Source organism: Podarcis bocagei, assembly GCF_964188305.1.
Source record: "Podarcis bocagei genome assembly, chromosome: 7".
NCBI lineage: Eukaryota > Metazoa > Chordata > Lepidosauria > Squamata > Lacertidae > Podarcis > Podarcis bocagei.
In genome coordinates this window covers 4018253-4039651 of record NC_138132.1, presented here as the reverse complement: position 1 = coordinate 4039651, position 21399 = coordinate 4018253, and the positions used below count along the sequence as shown (strand labels likewise).

The window sequence follows — 21399 nt, the reverse complement described above, 5'->3', positions numbered from 1 at the left end:
CACCCATCCCCTTGGACTTTGCACCCAAGAGTTTAGGAGCAGGCGAGCACCTCGGAGGGCTGGCGGGGCGGGGGGCATGGAGATCTGGCCTGGGTGGTGGTGTCCAAGGCCAATTTGGGGGCTCAGAGCTCTGCAGCTCCCTTTATTCAAGATGCGCCCCCCCCCCAGCGTGGGAATAGGGGACCCAGGAGTTCCCCCCCCCCCCTAAGAAGGGAACAGGATCCTTCCCTGCATCCATCCATCCAGGTTCTGGGTGCACCTAAGGTGCCCCATCCGCGCCCGGCCCTCCCCTCCCCGCAATCAGCTGCGCGCTCCTTCGGGCAGCTCAGGAGAGCACCTTCCATTTTTACCCTCCGGCTGCTATAAATAGCCCCTCTCCTCACTCGCTCGGCAGCGCCGCAGCCCGAAATAGCCGCGCGCCTCTATATGGAGCAGCCCGGCGGCGAGGCGCGCGGGCTTCCGGCGGCCACCGCTGGCGTGCGCGCCCGCGCATCTGCTTGCGTCTGCGGGGACAGTCAGCCGGAGAGGCACTCCCCCAGCGCAGACCCCATCATTGCGCGCGCGCAGCCCAACCCCCCAACCCCCCGTCTCGGGAGAGATCAAACCGGGGGCATCCCTTAGGAAGAAGAGGTGCGTTGCTCAGAGAGGATGCTGAGATGCAGCCGCTTCGAAGGGGAGGGGGCAGAGTTTGGGGGGGGGGTTGATTGCTGCGTTTTTTGCCTATCCTTCCTCCGAGCCGCTCGGGGTGGCGCCCCGTGCGCACTGCGATCTGGCCACGCCAAAAGTGGACAGTACCCATCGCAAGATTGCCGGAAGAAATATCAACAACCTCAGATATGCAGATGACACAACCTTGATGGCAGAAAGTGAGGAGGAATTAAAGAGCCTTTTAATGAGGGTGAAAGAGGAGAGCGCAAATTATGGTCTGAAGCTCAACATCAAAAAACGAAGATCATGGCCACTGGTCCCATCACCTCCTGGCAAATAGCAGGGGAAGAAATAGAGGCAGTGAGAGATTTTACTTTCTTGGGCTCCATGATCACTGCAGATGGTGACAGCAGCCACGAAATTAAAAGACGCCTGCTTCTTGGGAGAAAAGCAATGACAAACCTAGACAGCATCTTAAAAAGCAGAGACACCACCTTGCCAACAAAGGTCTGTATAGTAAAAGCTCTGGTTTTCCCAGTAGTGATGTATGGAAGTGAGAGCTGGACCATAAATAAGGCTGAAGAATTGATGCTTTTGAATTGTGGTGCTGGAGGAGACTCTTGAGAGTCCCATGGACTGCAAGAAGATCAAACCTCTCCATTCTGAAGGAAATCAGCCCTGAGTGCTCACTGGAAGGACAGATCCTGAAGACTTTGGCCACCTCATGAGAAGAGAAGACTCCCTGGAAAAGACCCTGATGTTGGGAAAGATGGAGGGCACAAGGAGAAGGGGATGACAGAGGACGAGATGGCTGGACAGTGTTCTCGAAGCGACCAGCATAAGTTTGACCAAACTGCGGGAGGCAGTGGAAGACAGGAGGGCCTGGCATGCTCTGGTCCAGGGGGTCACGAAGTGTTGGACATGACTAAACGACTATAGAACAACAATAACAACCCATCGCAAGGCTGAGGCCAGAGTGCTGCGTGGGCCCACCTGCCACGCTCAGGATCCCACCCCCTCTACAAGCCCGTAGCTTGCCCAAAGGCTCACCCCTCTGGCCTGGCGCTCTGGGGTCCCAGATATGTGGGGTCGGCTGTGTGCACGCGCATTGCTTTGAGGGTGTTGAAGGTTGGCGCAAGAACATAAGAAGACGCTGGCTGGCTGCTGGATCGGGTCAGGGGTCCAGCTAAACAGCAGGAAGAACTTTCTGACATCAGTAAGAGCTGTTCGACAGTGGAACGGTCTCCCACTTGACGTGGTAGACTCGCCTTTCCTGGAAGGTTTTTAAGCAGAGGCTGGGTGTCCTGGGTGCTTTAGCTGAGATCCCTGCATTGCAGGGGGTTGGAATAGATGACCCTTGGGGGTCCCTAGCAACGCTACAATTCTATGGTTCTCTAATTAGATTCTCTAATTCAGCACCGCAGTGGCCAGCCAAGTGCCCCCCAAGGGAAACCCCCAAGCAAGACCGAGCGCAAAAGCAAGTGATATTCAGATGCATTGCAGTCTCCGACTGTGGAGGTGGCAGAGTACGGCCATCCATCGTGGCTAGCAGCCAACGCCATCCATAGCCCTCTCCTACAGCAGAGGCGGATTTAGGACAGAGTGACTGGGTGGCGAGCCGAGAGGGACCTGCAGGGGGCGCTGCAACAGTGATGGAGAGCGGAAGGCAAGAGGCTGGGTGCCTCTGAAATTTTAAAGTCCGCCACTGGGTCCTCTATGAGGAATATTGGGAGCGGTGGGAGATGGGGCAGAAAAGTTCTTGCGGGGAACCCTCATCCATCGTTTAGGGGGCGAGCACTGCTGCAGAGTCCTGGTCTTCCAACAAAACCTGAAGGTCTATCTCACTGACGATGAGCCCGGCGCTCTCTGTAGACAGAACTAATGCAGGGAACTAAGGCTTAAGCCTGAAACGCCCTCATGGTACGTGCTGTTCCAGAGCGGGACAGACGTGCCTCCGGAAATGGGCTCTGATTGCTTGGAATGTGTCCAGGCAGCTGGTAGGGCATAAGTCAGGGAGCCTGACAGTAGGGGGCGCCAGAGTCAAATGACAAGGAATTCTGCTTCAGCCTTCTCCCTGCTGAGCTCTACCAGGGGCAACAAGGAGGAGGCTGGCAGCTTAAGCCTCGGAAGGAGGAGGGGGAGAAGTGATATTGGGAAGGGTCCAGGAGGGATGCATTCAGCTCCTGGGCCTGAAGATCTCCATCTTTCCCATCTGACATCGCATGTCTTGAACCGGACAAGGGGGACCTCCCAGTGCGCAGAGAAAAGTTCTTCTCTGGAGCTTGTGGACCTTCAACGGAGATGGAAGGTTTGGGACGGATAAAAGGAAGGACTTCTTCAGGTGGCGCAGAGCTAAGCTGCGGAACTCACTGCTGCAGGGAGGATAGGGAGCCAACCTGGGTGGCTCTAAAAGAGGATCGCACAAATTGGTGGAGGAAAGGGCTACTGATGGCTACTGGGGTCAGGACAGCTGTGCCCTGCCTCTACTTGCAAATACCTGCTGGTGGAAAACACAGGAGGGGAGAGCTGCTGTCGCACTCAGGTCCCGCTCGCGGGATTCCCGGAATGGGCATCTGGCTGGACACCGTGAGAAGAGGACGCTGGACTTGATGGACCGTTGGCCTCCTCCGGGGGGGGGGGGCTGTTCTTATGTTATTATAAGATACCCTCCAACTCTGTGCGTGGGACTTGACCCAAAGGACAAGAAAACAGATTCCAGCTAAACACCGGGAATAATTTTTGTTTAGACCTTAGAAGGGACTCCCTGGGAAGGTGGAGGACTCCCATTTGCTGGAGGTTTTTCAACAGGAGGTGGAAGGCCACTGGTCGGGGGATCCCTCCGCTGCAATTCCTGCCTTGCGGGGGCGGGTTGGGCTGGATGACCTCTGGGTATCCCACCCCACTCTACAATTCTATCATTCTTTGGTGGAGGAGGGCAAAAACACACAGAAGCGTGGGGCGAAGGAAGCAAGGGGAGGCTGGCTTTGTGACAACAGTGTGTATATAAATATATAGGCGAGGCCTGCTATGCAACCCCCCCCCCCAAACTCCTTAGCGACCCGATAGTTCTAGGCGGGCGGGCGAGCAAACAAACAGAGCCGTGAAGGGGCCTCCAGCAAATGCTGTTTATGTAAGCAACAGGACTTCCAGGAGGGAGGGAGCAGGCGCAGGCTCTTGCCAGCCCCTCGGAGGAATGCGCCCAGCCTGCCAAAATTCTCCGTAGAACCCCCTGGCTAACCCAGGGCAGGTACACACCTTACGGCGGGGGTGGGGAGGGTGAGAGCAGCCCGGGTGACTGGCAAGGGCTGGGCAGGGCGGCTAAGGGAGAGGAGCAGGCGGGCAGAACTTTGGAGAGGGAGGTGCAGAGATTCTGGGTTCACACACACACACACACACACACACACACACACACACACACACAGCACTCCTCCTGAATCTGTTTTGCAGATGCGGCAAAACAGAAAGAGTGTGTGTGTGTGTGTGTGTGTGTGTGTGTGTGTGTGTGTCTGACCGGGTGAACTGCAACTAGAATCAGGCCTCTGTCTCTGTGATCTCAGTGGGTGGCCTCGGGCAAGACACTGCCTTCCCCGCCTCAGTTTTCCCATGTGTGAAATGGGACCAAGCGCGGCCAGGCTCGAAAGGGGTTGCTGCAAGGAGGGGTGAAATAAGGATTGTAAAGCTCCGGGAAGCCAGACGGGTTGTAGCGAGTAATTGGGAAAATGCAGAAGAGCTAGGGGGTGAACCAACAGAGGGAAAAATGGAAAAATACAGTGGTACCTCGGGTTACAGATGCTTCAAGTTACAGACGCTTCAGGTTACAAACTCCGCTAACCCAGAAATAGTACCTCGGGTTAAGAACTTTGCTTCAGGATGAGAACAGAAATCGCACTGCGGCGGTGTTCTCGAAGCTACAGTGTTCGTGACCCCCCGGACCAGAGCATGCCAGGCACTCCTGTCTTCCACTGCCTCCCACAGTTGGGTCAAACTCAGGCTGGTAGAACACTGTCCCACCATCTCGTCCTCTCTCGTCCAGTTCTCCTTACACCCTCCATCTTTCCCAACATCAGGGTCTTTTCCAGGGAGTCTTCTCTTCTCATGAGGTGGCCAAAGTCTTGGAGCCTCAGCTTCACGATCTGTCCTTCCAGTGAGCACTCAGGGCTGATTTCCTTCAGAATGGAGAGGTTTGATCTTCTTGCAGTCCATGGGACTCTCAAGAGTCTCCTCCAGCACCATAATTCAAAAGCATCCATTCTTCGGCGATCAGCCTTCTTTGTGGTCCAGCTCTCACTTCCATATATCACTACTGGGAAAACCATAGCTTGAACTATACGGACGTTTGTTGGCAAGGTGATGTCTCTGCTTTTTAAGATGCTGTCTAGGTTTGTCATTGCTTTTCTCCCAAGAAGCAGGCGTCTTTTAATTTCGTGACTCCTGTCACCATCTGCAGTGATCATGGAGCCCAAGAAAGTAAAATCTCTCACTGCCTCCATTTCGGATTAGACAAATTCACAGAGGAGGAGAGGGCTATCGATGGTTATTTGTAGCCTCAATGGCTCGGCTCTGCCTCCACAGCTGGCGGCACAGATGCTTCTGAATACCAGTTGATGGAAACCACAGGAGGGGAGAATCCTTCTTGCCCACAAGCTTTTGGCCGGCCACCATGAGAACAAGATGCTGGGCTGATCCAAAAAGCTCCTCTGATCTTCTTACGCCCTTAGAAAACTGGGGGAACCTCCTATTCGTTTGCCCCTGGTCTCTTTCCCCCTGCTGGCAGCAGTACCCCACATAAAAAGAAATGAAGTTATACTTCCGCAGAGTTGCCAGGGGGTTGAGCTAGATGACCGCTGGGGGGCCCTTCCAATGCTATGATTCTGTGGTCCCCGTCCCCCCCCCTTCCTCCCTCTGTCCTTGTTCCCAGGCTCCTCGGCCCGCCTCCCTCCCAGACTGGAGGCCCCAGCTTTGCCGGAGCAAAACATTGGTCTCTTAGCAACAAGTTTCGCCTTCCAATTCTGGCTGTTGTTATTTACCGAGGCCAGCGGCCAAATTCCCCTGGTCCGGGGCCAGAAGCCACAGCTGAGGAGGGATAGGCTGAGCTCCTGCTGCTGCCAGAGGCCGCTGGCACGCAATGCGCTGGGAGGGCGCTGCTGGGCTGGAGTCACCTTTCGCACACAAAACCTCCCTGGCACACTCACCCAGATAAGGCAGCTCTGCCTCTGCAACACAAAAACACACATACATCTTGTGTGATTGTGTCTCTGCACAATCACAGGCCAGGAGATGCAGCCAGGCTTTCACCCCCAGCTGGTGCAAACATCTCCGTTTACACACAAACACACACATACAGCGTTACTCGCACAGCTGCACGACCCCTTGCATGAATGTTCACACATGCACGAGCACCAAAACAGAACCGTGAAATTGTCGAGTTGGAAGGGACCCCTTCCCCAGGGGTCATTGAGCCCAACCCCCTGGAGTGCAGGAATCACATCAAAAGAATCCTGAAATAATAATAATAATAATAATAATAATAATAATAATAATAATAATAATAATAATAATAATAATAATATATTATTCATACCGCACCCATCTGGCTGGGTCTCCCCAGCCACCCTGGGCGGCTTCCAACCAAATATTAAAATACAGTAATACATCAAACATTAAAAGCTTCCCTAAACAGGGCTGCCTTCAGATGTCGCCTAAAAGTTTGGCAGTTGTTTTTCTCTTTGACATCTGCAGGGAGGGCGTTCCACAGGGCGGGGGCCACCACCGAGAAGGCCCTCTGCCTGGTTCCCTGTAACTTGCCTTCTCGCAGGGAGGGAACCGCCAGAAGGCCCTTGGAGCTGGATCTCGGTGTCCAGGCAGAACGATGGGGGTGGAGACGCTCCTTCAGGTATACTGGGCCTTTGAGGCTGTTTAGGGCTTTAAAGGTCAGCACCAACACTTTGAATTGTGCTCGGAAATGTACTTGCCTGCCCAAGCTCTGTTTAAATAACCTGCAGAAAGGAGAGCCTGCCATAATCAGGGTCACCAATAAAACAAAGCCTAAATATTCCACTAGTAGTTAACACATGTGGTAGACTCTCGTTTGTTAGAGACCTAGAGGATTGCGCTGTTCTCTGAGAATTCCATTTCTAGGGTTAGATTACTGCAATGCCTTATATTTGGCGCCACTGGTGGAGGATGGGGGCTGCGGGGGGTGCGGTTCACCCCGGGTGTCATCCCTGAGGGGGGTGACATCGCCGCCCTGCCCCCCCGGGATGCTCTCTGCGCCGCCCCCCATAAGACGCTCACCACGGAGCAAGAAGAATTACCGACGAAAGAAGAATGGAGGATGAAATTGATGGACTATGCAGAACTTGATAAATTAACTGGAAGGATTCGAAACCTGCCGGATCAGAGATTCTCAGAAGACTGAAGTAAATACACAAACTACAGTGGTGCCTCGCAAGACGAAATTAATCCGTTCCGCGAGTCTCTTCGTCTTGCGGTTTTTTCGTCTTGTGAAGCACGGCTATTAACGGCTTAGCGGCTTAAAAAAAAGGAAACAAACTCGCAAGAACTCGCAAGACGTTTCGTCTTGCGAAGCAAGCCCATAAGGAAATTCGTCTTGCGGAACGACTCAAAAAACGGAAATATTTCCAATATGACTGTTGGAAATGATATGTTAAAAAAACCAATAAAAATGTGTGTGTGTGTATATATGTATGTATATATGTATGTATATATGTATATGTATGTATGTATGTATGTATGTATGTATGTATATATATGTGTGTGTGTGTGTGTGTGTGTGTGTGTGTGTGTGTGTGTATATACACACACACACACACACACACACACACACAGACACACATGCAGTGGTACCTTGGGTTGCATACGCTTCAGGTTACAGACTCTGCTAACCCAGAAATATTACCTCGGGTTAAGAACTTTTCTTCAGGATGAGAACAGAAATTGTGCTCCAGTGGCGCGGCAGCAGCAGCAGGCCCCATTAGCTAAAGTGGTGCTTCAGGTTAAGAACAGTTTCAGGTTAAGAACGGACCTCCGGAACGAATTAAGTACTTAACCCAAGGTACCACTGTATATATAAAGACACTCAGCACAGACAGCTCCCTGTGGGACGTTCGCTGTGGGTGGCACCACCCCCATGCTTGCTGCCCTGCCCCGTGGGACATTCACGGCGCTGCCCCATGGGTGGCACGCCCCGCCCCTGGGTGCAAAGTGTGCGCGCCGCTCCTCTGCATGGGGCTGCTTTTGAAGACAGTTCGGAAACGTCAGCCGGTGCAGAATTTGGCATCCAGGTTGCTCACAGGAGCAAGAGGGTTTGAGCCTATTGCACCCAACCTGGCCCGACTGTGCTGGCTGCCAGTCAGTTTCCCGGCCCAATTCAAAGTGCTTTTCTTGACTTATAAAGTCTTAAATGGCTCAGGACTGCAATACCTAAAGGACCACTTCTCCCCATAGGAACTACCCTGACCCTGTGATAATCTTCTAAAGTTCTTATTTGTGTGTCTCCTCCACAAGAGGAAGGGGGGGGGGAACCTCGGGTGCAGGGGCCAATCGTGGCTCTTGGCACTCTCCCTATCTGGCCCATCAAATACTCCACGGAGTCACGCATCACATTTCCCCTGCCTGGGCACCCAACCGCTTCCCCAAGTGCTCAGATATGTCCTTTGGCAGTGCCTCTTGTGTGTCTGGATAGAGGTGTGTCTTTGTGTGTGTGTGTGTGTTTGTGTGTAGAATACAAGGAAAGCCTGGCTGGTGGCGATCTAATCCAGCCTCCTTTTCTCACAGTGTCCAGGCAGATGCCCATGATGGAAAAACACACCACAATCAGGATTCGAATACAAGAGCAGAACTCTCCCCTCCTACAGCTTCCAGCACCTCTTCTCCTCCACGAATTGGTCCAATCCTCTTTTCCAGGTTAATGGCCAAAACAGTCTACCGGTGCAAAAGTACAATTTTCACTCACTTTTTGCACCTAGCCCCACACACCCCATGCTGCCCTCAGATGGCTGCCGGAAGCGAATGTGGCCCCCGAGGACTGAAAATGGTTCCCCACTCCCATATATATAAATTGACAAATTTCAGTGGATAAATAAAGTGAAAGAAACCAAAACCAAAAGTTACTTGAAACCGTTATACAGTACGCTATATAGGTATATAATAAATGTTATTATTCTGATGAGTAAAGGTAAGGTAAAAGGTAAAGGATTCCTGGACAGTTAAGTCCAGTCAAAAGCAACTATGGGGTTGTGGCGCTCATTTCACTTTCAGGCCAAGGGAGTCGACGTTTGTCCACAGACAGCTTTCCAGGTCATGTGGCCAGCACCGTGATGGAAACCAGAGTGCATGAAAACACCACTTACCTTCCCGTCGCAGCAGTACCTATTTATGTGCTTTCGAACTGCTATGTTGGCAGGAGCAGGGACAGAGCAATGGGAGCTCAGCCCGTCGCGGGGATTCGAACCACCGACCTTCCGATCAGCAAGCCCAAGAGGCTCAGTGGTTTAGACCACAGAGCCACCCGCATCATTGGTTGTTCAGTGATAGAATTCTCACCTGCCAGGTGGGAGACCCGGGTTCGATTCCTGGCCAATGTAACGGTGGATTCCGACGAGTATGCAATTATGAACAAGTCACTACAATTCATGTTAATGCATTCCAAATATCACTGGATTTATCCGTACACAAGCAAACTATTCCTAGGTTGCAAGGGGGTCCTGACGTCTATCCCATTGATCAAAGGGGGCCACGGTATTATATTTCTCAGTGAATCAATATCAGTACAGTATTTTGGCAGAAGTAATGGCGCGGGGAGTCCATGTACATTGACCAGCTCTCATCCCCACCCCAGATCGACACACATTTCCCTCCCTCCCACACATTTCATCCCACATGCAACCCCCGCAGGGGTCTCCCTATGACATCCTACTAGTAAACAAACTTTTCCCTCCTCCGCCTCCTCTTTCTCACCTGATAAACAAAACCCTCCCCTGGCATTCGTCTAGCGAGTAGTGGGGAGGAGGCTCTACTACAAATCCCTCGTGAGCCCCACTTTCAATGGGGCGGGAGGGGCGGAGAAAGAGCGAGTAGACCCCCCCACTGCCTCGAGGCTGCCTCGCCGAGCGCCGGCAGCCGACTGGCTCCGCCTCCGGAGGGTTGGCTTCTGCCGTTGGCGCTGCCCTCGGGAAGCCCCGCCCCGCCTGCCCCTCCACGCGCCGTCGCCAAGGCAGCGGCGCCGTTGCCGGGCAACGTCAACAAAGCCCCGAACGGCCGGCGTGATGACGCGCGCGGGGAATGGAACGCCGTTGCCGGGGAGACGGGCGGGTTGTTTGTTCTCGGCCGGGATGCCAGCCACGTGGGGCGGCCGGGCGCTCGCACAGCGAGGAGAGGATCGCCGAGCCGAGCCGGGACGCCGGAGCTGGACGGGGCCGGCGGAGAAGGAAGGGAAGGAGGGAAAGGGAAGGGGCTTAGCTGCGGTTCCTGCACTGCAGGGGTGGGGTTGGACTGGATGACCTCTGGGGGTCCCTTCCAACTCCGGAACCCGGGGAGGATCGGAAGGGAGAGGCAAAAGGTTTCGCTGCGGTTCCTGCACTGCAGGGGGTTGGGGGGTCAGACTGGATGACCCCGGGGGATCCCTTCCAACTCTGGAACTCGGAGAGGATTGGAAGGGAGAGGCAAAAGGTTTAGCTGCGGTTCCTGCACTGCAGGGGTGGGGTTGGACTGGATGACCTTTGGGGGTCCCTTCCAACTCTGGAACCCGGAAGGGAGAGGCAAAAGGTTTCGCTGCGGTTCCTGCACTGCAAGGGGTTGGGGGAGGTGGGGGTCAGACTGGATGACCCCGGGGGATCCCTTCCAAATCAACCATTCTATGAAAGCCCCCGAGGCCGGGCCGGAGCATCTGCTGCGCTCCCGTAGCCCGCCTGCTCGCACGGGCTTTCTACTCATTCCCTTTCCTTTCCTGGGACACCCTGGGACTCTGCCTGCCTTCCACCGGTCTCTCGGTCCTTTTGGGTTTCTCCCACCTCCCAGCCCCAGAAGACCCCTTTGCGCATCGCTTCCTGCCTGCACTGGGTCTCCCGCGCCTCCTGCTCCAAATCCAGTCCCCGCCCGCCCTCACAAAAACTGAGCCCCTCCCCCGCTTGCCTGCTCGCCCCCCTCCTGACATGGACGGCACCATAGGTGGGGGGCAGACGATCTCCCCAAGCAAGGACCTCGCCCACCCCCATTCCTCTTCCATTCCTGGAGCCCAGTCATTAACCCACACAGCTCTTTCAGAGAGCTTAACATGGATGCAACTGGAATGATGCTTTGCTGCTTCTCCTGCCCCCAACCATACTCTGCTTATCAGTCTTTCCTCCCCCCTCCACCGCTTCTCTCCTCCTGCTGCCCCCCCCCCCCATCTGCAGCCTCCTGCCTATGATGGATGATCTTTTTGGCCCCCCTGGGGGGTGCTTCCTTGCCCACTAGGCCTGCCAGGTATGTAACTGGGCTTACCAGAGTAGTGCATGCTCTAGTCATCTCCCGCTTGGACTACTGCCATGCGCTCTACATGGGGCTACCTTTGAAGGTGACACGGAAATTACAACTAATCCAGAATGCGGGAGCTAGACTGGGGACTGGGAGCAGCCACTGAGACCACAAAACACCGGTCTTGAAAGATCTACATTGGCTCCCAGTACATTTCCGAGCACAATTCAAAGTTTTGGTGCTGACCTTTAAAGCCCTAAACGGCCTCAAAGGCTCAGTATACCTGAAGGAGCGTCTCCACCCCCATCGTTCTGCCCGGACACTGAGGTCCAGCACCGAGGGCCTTCTGGCAGTTCCCTCCCTGTGAGAAGCCAAGTTACAGGGAACAAGGCAGAGGGCCTTCTCGGTGGTGGCACCCGCCCTGTGGAACGCCCTCCCACCAGATGTCAAAGAGAACAACAACTACCTGACATTCAGAAGACATCTGAAGGCAGCCCTGTTTAGGAAGCTTTTAATATTTAACAGACCACTGTATTTTAATACTTTGTTGGAAGCCGCCCAGGGTGGCTGGGGAGACCCAGCCAGATGGGTGGGGTATAAATAATAAAGAATTATTATTATTATTATTATTATTATTATTATTATTATTATTATTATTATTGCAGGACCCACCAGCCAACCTGGGCACTGGTCTGGGGAGGCGAGAGCAGCACTTGGAGGGGCTGCAGGGGCCTCTCCATCCCTGGTCCAGAGCTCTCTTCTGCATGGTAGATTCCTCTCTCTCTCTTCCTGCCCCCCTCCACTGCCACCCACCTGTTTCCCCCTCCTATCAACCATTCTGGCTGCCCTAGGGTCTTGAGACCCCACCCCTCTTATGCACCGTAAATCATATACTCACGAACTAGAAGAAGGCGATGGTATGGGGGGGGGGGAGTTGGTGTGGCTTTGTTTTGGGGTTTTTTCTGGTGGGAGAGTTGTGGACTAGTTGGTCCCTTGCTGTGACCCAGAAAAGGCTGTTGTTTAGTCGTGTCCGACTCTTTGTGACCCCCTGGACCAGAGCACGCCAGGCACTCCTGTCTTCCACTGCCTCCCGCAGTTTGGTCAAACTCATGCTGGTAGCTTCGAGAACACTGTCCCACCATCTCGTCCTCTGTCGTCCCTTTCTCCTTGTGCCCTCCATCTTTCCAAACATCAGGGGCTTTTCAGGGAGTCTTCTCTTCTCATGAGGTGGCCAAAGTCTTGGAGCCTCAGCTTCAGGATCTGTCCTTCCAGTGAGCACTCAGGGCTGGTTTCCTTCAGAATGGAGAGGTTGGATCTTCTTGCAGTCCATGGGACTCTCAAGAGTCTCCTCCAGCACCAGAATTCAAAAGCATCCATTCTTTGGCGATCAGCCTTCTTTATGGTCCAGCTCTCACTTCCATACATCACTACTGGGAAAACCATAGCTTTAATTATATGGTCCTTTGTAGGCTAGGTGATGTCTCTGCTTTTTAAGATGCTGTCTAGGCTAGCTCCTGCTAAAAGGGAATTGGAAACATTCAAGGAGTAGTTGTTGGCACCCGTCTGTCTAGAGAGGGAATGAAGTGCATCAGAATAAGTAAAACCACTGGAGAATCACAGCGCCTGCTGTGGCAGCAGACACTGGTAACTTGTAACTTGCTGCCTCCCGCATTGTTTTTGCAACACCAAAATGGGGAGCAAACCTGGGAAATGTGCATGGAAGTCCTCGGCTGCCCAGAGGACAGCCTCACTGATGCGGTCCAAATAAAAGCAGAGCAAGACGTTTTGCACCAGTTTGGCTGCAGGAGTTGCTGGGAGGAGGCATAAGCAGCACCGTCCGACGGCCTCAGGGACTCTGTTCAAGATTTGTGTAGGCTTTACTCCTTAGTCCATTCTTTGGAGGAGACACAGTAGCAAAACGAGCATCCACATTCAGGGGCAGTCTATCTTCAAATGCCAGCTGCTGGGGGAGGCTGCCAAGGAGAGCCGTTAAACCTTCAGACTCTGCTTGGTGGGTTTCACAGATGCACATGGCAGTGGGTCTCTGCCATGGGAGCATATTCACCCAGTGCTTTTCCAGATGCACTGGCTCCCGGTGGAGTACAGGGTCAGGTTTAAGGTGCTGGTTTTGACCTTTAAAGCCCTTCACAACCTAGGACCCTCGTACCTATGGGACCGCCTCTCCTGGTATGCCCCACAGAGGACCTTAAGGTCCATAAATAGCAACACCCTAGCGGGCCCTAAGGAAGTCAGATTAGCCTCAACCAGAGCCAGGGCCTTCTCAACACTGGCCCCGGCCTGGAGGAATGCTCTGTCTCATGAGACCAGGGCCCTGCGGGATCTGATTTCTTACCGCAGGGCCTGTAAGAGTTGTTCCACCTGGCCTTTGGCTTAGAATCAGTTTGATTCCCTCCCCCCCTTTCTTTTTTCCTTTCTCCTCCTGTGAAGAGGCTGCATCCTAATGTTTTAATGTCGTATTTTAATCTTGTTTTTTAAATTGTATTTTAATCAACTTGTTTTTATTATTGGTTGTTAGCCTCCCTGAGCCCGGTCTTGGCTGGGGAGGGCGGGGTATAAATATATTATTATTATTATTATTATTATTATTATTATTATTATTATTATTATTAACGCATACGCTGCTTCTTCCAGACATCCCATCCTCAGTCCTTCCCCCCCAGTCTCCGCAGCAGCCAGATTCTGCTCCAGGAACTCCAAGCCATCCTCACGGGTCTCTTATTGCTGGTAGGATTATTATTTCCACAGGGTGTGCCAATTCCTCCCTGCCCCGCCGCAAACACCCACCGCCTCTCCCCCCTGCCCAGCCTTTTCCTTCCAGCTCACATGACCAGCCGCAGTCCAGAAGGACATGTGTGTTTTTGTCAGCTGAGGAAGGAAGGAAGGGGAACCTGAGACACAGTGTGCAGCCAACAGGGCTGGTGGTCCGAATTCTGCACATTTCTCACACTGGCAGCCCTGCTGGAGTGCAGGAGAGAGGGGAAGAAACGTGCACACAAAGTTCTAGGCCAGGGGTAGCCAACCTGGTGCCCTCACACTGCTGCAGACACAGCCTGCATGGCCTAAATCCAGAGGTTATGGTGACCGCAGTCACGAAATTAAAAGACGCCTGCTCCTTGGGAGAAAGGCAATGGCAAACCTAGACAGCATCTTAAAAAGCAGAGACATCACCTTGCCAACAAAGGTCTGTATAGTTCAAGCTCTGGTTTTCCCAGTCGTGATGCATGGAAGTGAGAGCTGGACCATAAAGAAGGCTGATTGCCGAAGAATGGATGCTTTTGAATTCTGCTGCTGGAGGAGACTCTTGAGAGTCCCATGGACTGCAAGAAGATCAAACGTATCCATTCTGAAGGAAATCAGCCCTGAGTGCTCACTGGAAGGACAGATCCTGAAGCTGAGGCTCCAAGACTTTGGCCACCTCATGAGAAGAGAAGACTCCCTGGAAAAGACCCTGATGTTGGGAAAGATGGAGGGCACAAGAAGAAGGGGATGACAGAGGACGAGATGGTGGGACAGTGTTCTCGAAGCTACCAGCATGAGTCTGACCCAACTGCGGGAGGCAGTGGAAGACAGGAGTGCCTGGCGTGCTCTGGTCTAGGGGGACACGACTAAATGACTAAACAACAACATGGGCCTCCTAGTCGCCAGCACGTGGAGGGCACCACGTTGGTGGCCCTTGTTCTGAGCAGTCCAAAAGAGTATCTATCAAATTTACATCTCAGCCTGCCTGCCAAAGGAGCAATTGTTTCTTTTCTAAACTGAGAGGTGAAGGGGAACAAGGCCTTTGTCCCGCTCCATATGTTTCAAGGCTGGGAGCCATTCCTTAATTCGGTGGTGGCTGGGGCTGACGGGAGTTGTAGTTTCCAACACCTGGATGGCACACCAGGTGGGTGAAGGCTGCTTTCGTTTAATTTTGGACTGAGAGCCAAGCACCAAGGGCGTTGCCACAATCAGAGCATCACTAATTTGTCTTAATGTCTTTGCTTTCAAAAGCACATCTTAAGTCTGCATTCCCAAACGTACCTTGCGAGGGATATATAACTCTGGGATTTCTTTCTGAGTAAACATGCAAAGTATTGCACTGAGGTTTTTTTAAATATATATTTGTTTATTTAAACTCTTTGCCCTTTGAAATGCAGATTTTTCGGTTGTAAGCTCACAGGCAGGAACTTGCCTCTGAAGAATTCCCTGCTGCTAGCTAGTTAGTTTTAAACGCTTCATTAAAAACGCAATGAAAACAAAACGTGTGCAAGGGAAATTTTCTTCTGGCATTCTGGGTGGTGGTGCCTCCCCACATTTAACCACAAGGAAAAACAGAGAACCTTCCACAGATCTTGATGAATGGGATGAGAGAGTTTGTGTATGCATGTGCCTGCTCCTGTGACGAAGAGAAAAGCACTCTGTCCATGCTTAGAGGCACTCTTTCCTAGGGCCACCATTCCAGGTCTAACTGGTGGCTTAAGTTTCACAAGTTACAGCTTGATCTCTAAGGGTGATGTTCATGAGCCTGCGTCGCTTAAATAAGGTCCCTTTGGTCACAAAGATCCCCATTAATCATTGTGGCCATAGAAAGGAATTCCAGAGAAGACTTAAGGAAGCCCAGATCCCATCAGAGGTCCATCCAGTCCAGCCCCCTGCTACCCCCGCTGTCCAGGTAGATGCCCCAATGGGAAGCCAGCAAAGCAGGAGTCAAGGTGCTTTAGCTGAGATTCCTGTATTGCAGGGGGTTGGTCTAGATGACCGCTGGGTACCTCCCAGCTCTATGATTCTAAGTCAATTGCCCCCTATTGTTGTTCCTCCCTGGCAGCTGATACCAAATTCTTCCAAGAGCTAGAACCTGGGGGTGGCATTCAGAGAGGGGAGGGGAGGGCCCGGGCAACCTGCCTCCTGAAAGAGCCCACATTTCCTCTTGCACAGGGGTGCCAACTTGAATTAAATATTTGGGGTGGGGGAGGACAGGTAAGCCCCACCCTGCATAATTGATCACAAGACACGGTGCACACAAACATCACTTGAATGGCAATGCCTGTCGAATTGGGGGGGGGGTGCGCGCTCAAATATTTTATTGGGTTGGGTGCCGAAGGGACTTTGGCTCCTAGGAGATGTTCTTGCAGCCTCTCAAAGTACAGAACCGAGGTTCAGCTCCAAGCACCCTCTCCCAGAACACCCCATAAAAACAGACACTCCCACCACCCCATTTTCATCCTCAAGGTGGGTGCGTGGCGGGTATGGAAATCTACCCCTTTCTCAGAAAACCTGTCCTCATAATGTCACTGAATATTTTAGATGATAGCAACGTAGTTGTATTGCCATAAGAACTGGTCTGATATAGGATACGGAAATAGTACCACAGTACTGTTGAGATAAGGGACGCGGGTGGCGCTGTGGGGGGTCTCCGAGATGGGAGACCCTCCGAGAAGTTGCTGAACTCCCATCAAATCGCCCATCAAATCCAGCCAGGATGGGAGTTGCGGTCCAGCAATATCGCTGTGGGTTAAACCACAGAGCCTAGGACTTGCCAATCAGAAGGTTGGCGGTTCGAATCCCCGCGACGGGGTGAGCTCACGTTGCTCGGTCCCTGCTCCTGCCAACCTAGCAGTTCGAAAGCACATCAAAGTGCAAGTAGATAAATAGGTACCGCTCCTGCGGGAAGGTAAACGGCGTTTCCGTGCACTGCTCTGGTTCGCCAGAAGCGGCTTAGTCCTGCTGGCCACATGACCCGGAAGCTGTACACCGGCTCCCTCGGCCTATAGAGCAAGATGAGCGCCGCAACCCCAGAGTCAGCCATGACTGGACCTAATGGTCAGGGGTCCCTTTACCTTACTGTAGATGGAAGGGAACCCCAAGGGTTATCTAGTCCAACCCACTGCGACGCAGGAATCTCAACTAAAGCATCCGTGTGTAATTGCGGCTCAATGGGAACCGCTCGATCTGGAACATGGCTGTCGTGGGGTGGGGTGGAATCGTGCATAACTAGAGGTGTTCCTTTTTGAATTTTCATCCGTCTCTACGGCTGCTCTCCTAGTTTTTATACACATTATAAAATGAATTTCTTAAAATCTTTAGGAAAGAAGAAAGCTGGCCACGTGGCTCTCTTCTTGCTCTGACCATTGCACCTCACTGCCTAGAGACAAAAACCGCGGGCGGGGCTGCTTCCCACCACCCTGACCCCCCAATTAACCCCTGCTTTCCCTGTTGAGAAATAAATGCACGCCTTGGGGAAAAAAGCCCGGTTTCTCATTTCCCCCGCTTTCCTCATTGGGTTACAACGTGAGCCTTAACAGCTGGAAGGATGAATGAATGAATGAATGAATGAACGGAGCAATGGCGAGGCGCCTGTGTCAGCAGCCGGCGAAAGCGCCCAATTGGAGGCTCGGCCCCCAAAGCGTGACTCAGAGCCCAGGAATGGCTGCAGCGTTCTTGGCCGGTGACATCAAAGTGCTGTGTCAGACACGTCGCAGGATTCCACCTCCTTCCCTCCCTCTCCGGCCAGACAGCCAGAAATGTCTCTGGTGTCCGTCTCCCTGTCCAGCCGACCCGATCCATCCCCCGGATCCTGGATCTGAATCACTGACCACCTCTGGATCTGTCTGAAGGGCTGAGGTTTCCTAACGAGGCTTCTCCCTTCCAAAGGGGCGCGATCCGTTCTCCTTTCTCTTTCTCTTCGTGCATCATAAGGCAGGTGACTCAGCAGCAGACACAGAAATAGGCTTTGCTGGGTTGAAATGGCCCCTCCACGTTATGGGGGTGTTGAGTAAGGCCTCCCTGCGAAGGGAAGGCAGCTATTTATGACTAAGCAAAATATATCTCCTAGGAAAGGGGGGGGGGTGAGTAGATTCAGAGAGCAGGAGGTCTGGATTTGACACCCCCCCACCCTGCTTTCTGTAGGAGTGCAGTGGAAGGAAACTTTGAGAGCCACGTTGCCCAAATTTGGGGGAGCCACTGCCCCCCTCAGGGACACGGGTGACGCTGTGGGTTAAACCACAGAGCCTAGGACTTGCCGATCAGAAGGTCGGCGGTTCGAATCCCCGCAATGGGGTGAGCTCCCATTGCTCAGTCCCTGCTCCTGCCAACCTAGCAGTTCAGAAGCACTTCAAGTGCAAGTAGATAAACAGGTACCGATCTGGCGGGAAGGTAAAGGGCGTTTCCGTGCGCTGCTCTGGTTCTCCAGAAGTGGCTTAGTCATGCTGGCCACGTGGCCCGGAAGCTGTACGCCGGCTGCCTCGGCCAATAAAGCGAGATGAGCACCACAACCCCAGAGTTGGCCACAACTGGACCTAACGGTCAGGGGTCCCTTTACCTTTACCTTACTGCCCCCCTCGGTTCCATAAACTCATCCACTCCAGTGCCCCCCCCCATAAAAAGCATTGTTCAGAATAGCGATTTGCACGACCCCCTATGGAAGATCGCAAAATTAAATTGAAAACAGTGACAATTGCCGTATTTTTCCGTCTATAAGACGCCCCCATGTATAAGACGACCCCTATTTTGGGGGACTCCGAGTTAGGAAAATGAGGGGGAGGATGGCCCCTCGTGCATAAGACGCCCCCAAATTTTGGACATTATTTTTTACAGGGGGAAACCTAGTCTTATACATGGGAAAATACGGTAATTGCACATTTATTCCAAACCCAATTAAAATTAATTAACAAAAGGGATGGACTTGACGCAGGGATAGCAGCTTTTCAGAGTCTCACAGCTGTTAATCCCACCCCACAGGGGTTAGTGCCACCCCTTTGGGAACCACAAGACCCGATGATGATGGTGATGAATAATAATAATAATAATAATAATAATAATATACTGCCCTCCAGCCGTAGATCAAAGGGTGATTCACAACATAAAAATACAAGATAAAAAACCACAAAATATATAATAAAAACAAGAACACAAGAACAAACCAGTTACCCCCTCGACCCACCCCTACATATTTAATAATAATAATAATAATAATAATAATAATAATAATTTATTATTTATGTGGCTGAGTTTCCCCAGCTACTCTGGGCGGCTCCCAATCGAGTGTTAAAAACAATACAGCATTAAATATTAAAAACTTCCCGGAACAGGGCTGCCTTCAGATGTCTTTTAAAAATAAGATAGCTGCTTATTTCCTTCACATCTGAAGGGAGGGCGTTCCACAGGGCAGGCGCCACCACCGAGAAGGCATTGGATGTAATCAGCCTAAAGCCTGGTTCAAGCAGCAACATCCAGCAAATGGAAATGCAGGATTTATTTTTTAAGTTTATTGTCAGCATATTAAACCTATCCTGCGTGGAGAACGGATCCCTGCAGCTTCACTACCTGGCAATAGTCGAATGTGCCAGCTTAAAGCTGGCTCTCACCAATAGGGATGGTGATTGCAGTGTGGAGCTTGAGATGGGAAGACTGTACTGCAGGGAGGAGCATAATACTAAATCCCTGCGTGTGTGTGTTTTTTTTACTGGCTGATATCTCAAGATAGGTGCTGGGATCCATGGCTGTCTGGAAGCTGTGCCCTTTTCTGGGCCAGAAAAAAGCCAGGGAAGTCCCCAAATAGGAGTTCCATCACAGAAGGAGAAAGGAAAAAGGATAGAGGGGGAGGGGATCAAGTTGATTCCAAGCCAAAGGCCAGGCAGAACAACTCTGTCTTGCAGGCCCTGCGGAAAGAAATCAGATCCTGCAGGGCCCTGGTCTCATGAGACAGAGCGTTCCACCAGGCCGGGGCCAGTGCTGAAAAGGCCCTGGCTCTGGTTGAAGCCAATCTAACTTCCTTAGGACCCGGGACCACTAGGGTGTTGCTATTTATGGACCTTAAGGTCCTCCGTGGGGCAGACCGGGAGAGGCCGTATCTAGAGGAAGTAGTTCTGTCCTGCCCTGTACCGTTGGGCTAGTGATGAACCACAGACCATAGTTGCTTCCTAATGGAGTAATCCAGAACCCCTAAATTTGCAGCTGCGTCTGGAGTTGCCACTGGGGCTTGAACCCGGGGCATTCAGCATGTGAAGTAGGGGCCACGGAGCTATGGTGGCCCTTCCTCACTTAGGCTTCCCCACGGGAGGAAGGGACTTTGTTGGGAAAGGGGGCAGCCCCTCTGTCTAGTCACCGTCCCTCGGCTTGGGCGGGGGGGGGGGAATCAGACAGCAATGAGATGGCAGCAGCAGTGGGCAGACAGACAGGGGGTGGCACAGTGGGGCAAGGCAGGGGGTGAAAACCAGCTACTCAGAATAGCCAAGCCTCGCCAGGGTCTTGTCTGATTGCTGGTGGGGCAGGCTGGCGGGGTCTATATTTGGTACCCAGGCAGAAATGGCCAGGCCAGGCTCCACCTTGTCATTATTTGTGTCTCGCCTGCTGGTCACTGTCCCCGGGAAGATCAGTTTGTGGCAGCGGCGAGAAAGCCTTTTGCGTTGTGGTTATGAGCCTTACCCAGAGGAATGCAAACAGCCAACCGAGTCAGGAGGTTCCTTGCCTCTAAAGAGAAACTCACGCCCAGCGCAAACTGGAGCAAGAGACATTCCTCCGCAACAGGGAATTCAGTATTGCTTCATCTTTCCAAACTTTTCATCTTGGTGACACACTTTTTTAGACGTGCATCATTTTGTGACACAGTAATTCAGTTTCACTAGTAAACCGGAGGTTCAACTAACCCCTTAAGAGAGATACGGACACATATCAAGGAACGCACCTACACACTGCAGCCGACACACTAATGAATTTGGAAATAGAATAGAACAGAATAGAATTTATTATTTATACCCCGCCCATCTGGCTGGGTTTCCCCAGCCACTCTGGGCGGCTTCCAACAAAGTATTAAAATACAGTAGTCTGTTAAACATTAAAAGCTTCCCTAAAGAGGGCTGCCTTTGGATGTCTTCTAAAAATCTGGTAGTTGTTCTTCTCTTTGACATCTGGTGGGAGGGCGTTCCACAGGGCGGGTGCCACCACCGAGAAGGCCCTGTGCCTGGTTCCTTGTAACTTGGCTTCTTGCAACGAGGGAACTGCCAGAGGCCCTCGACGCTGGACCTCAGTGTCTGGGCAGAACGATGGGGGTGGAGACGCTCCTTCAGGTATACTGGAAAGCTCTGATTTACATCTTTAATCAACTGCAATTGGTTCAACAGCTACAGCCATTCCTGGACCAAGAAAACCTAGCCAGAGTAGTGTTTATGCACCAGTTACTTCAAGACTGGATTCCTGCAAGGTGCTCTCTGTGAGGCTTCCCTCCAGAAGCTGCAGTCTGTGGAGAATGCTGAAGAACAATTGTTGGCAGGAGAGATG

The 21399-nt window shown here is 52.4% G+C and overlaps 1 protein-coding gene across 1 annotated transcript in view; it reads right to left on the bottom strand.

Moving 5' to 3' along the window:
• Positions 1 to 9786, bottom strand: part of LOC308590569 (snake venom vascular endothelial growth factor toxin HF-like) — a 56985-nt gene extending 47199 nt beyond the window's left edge. The window contains exon 1 of the mRNA XM_081200722.1: positions 9628 to 9786. The gene's annotated coding sequence lies outside the window, so the exon portion shown is untranslated. The remainder of the gene's footprint in view (positions 1 to 9627) is intronic.
• Between the last annotated feature and the right edge of the window lie 11613 nt (positions 9787 to 21399).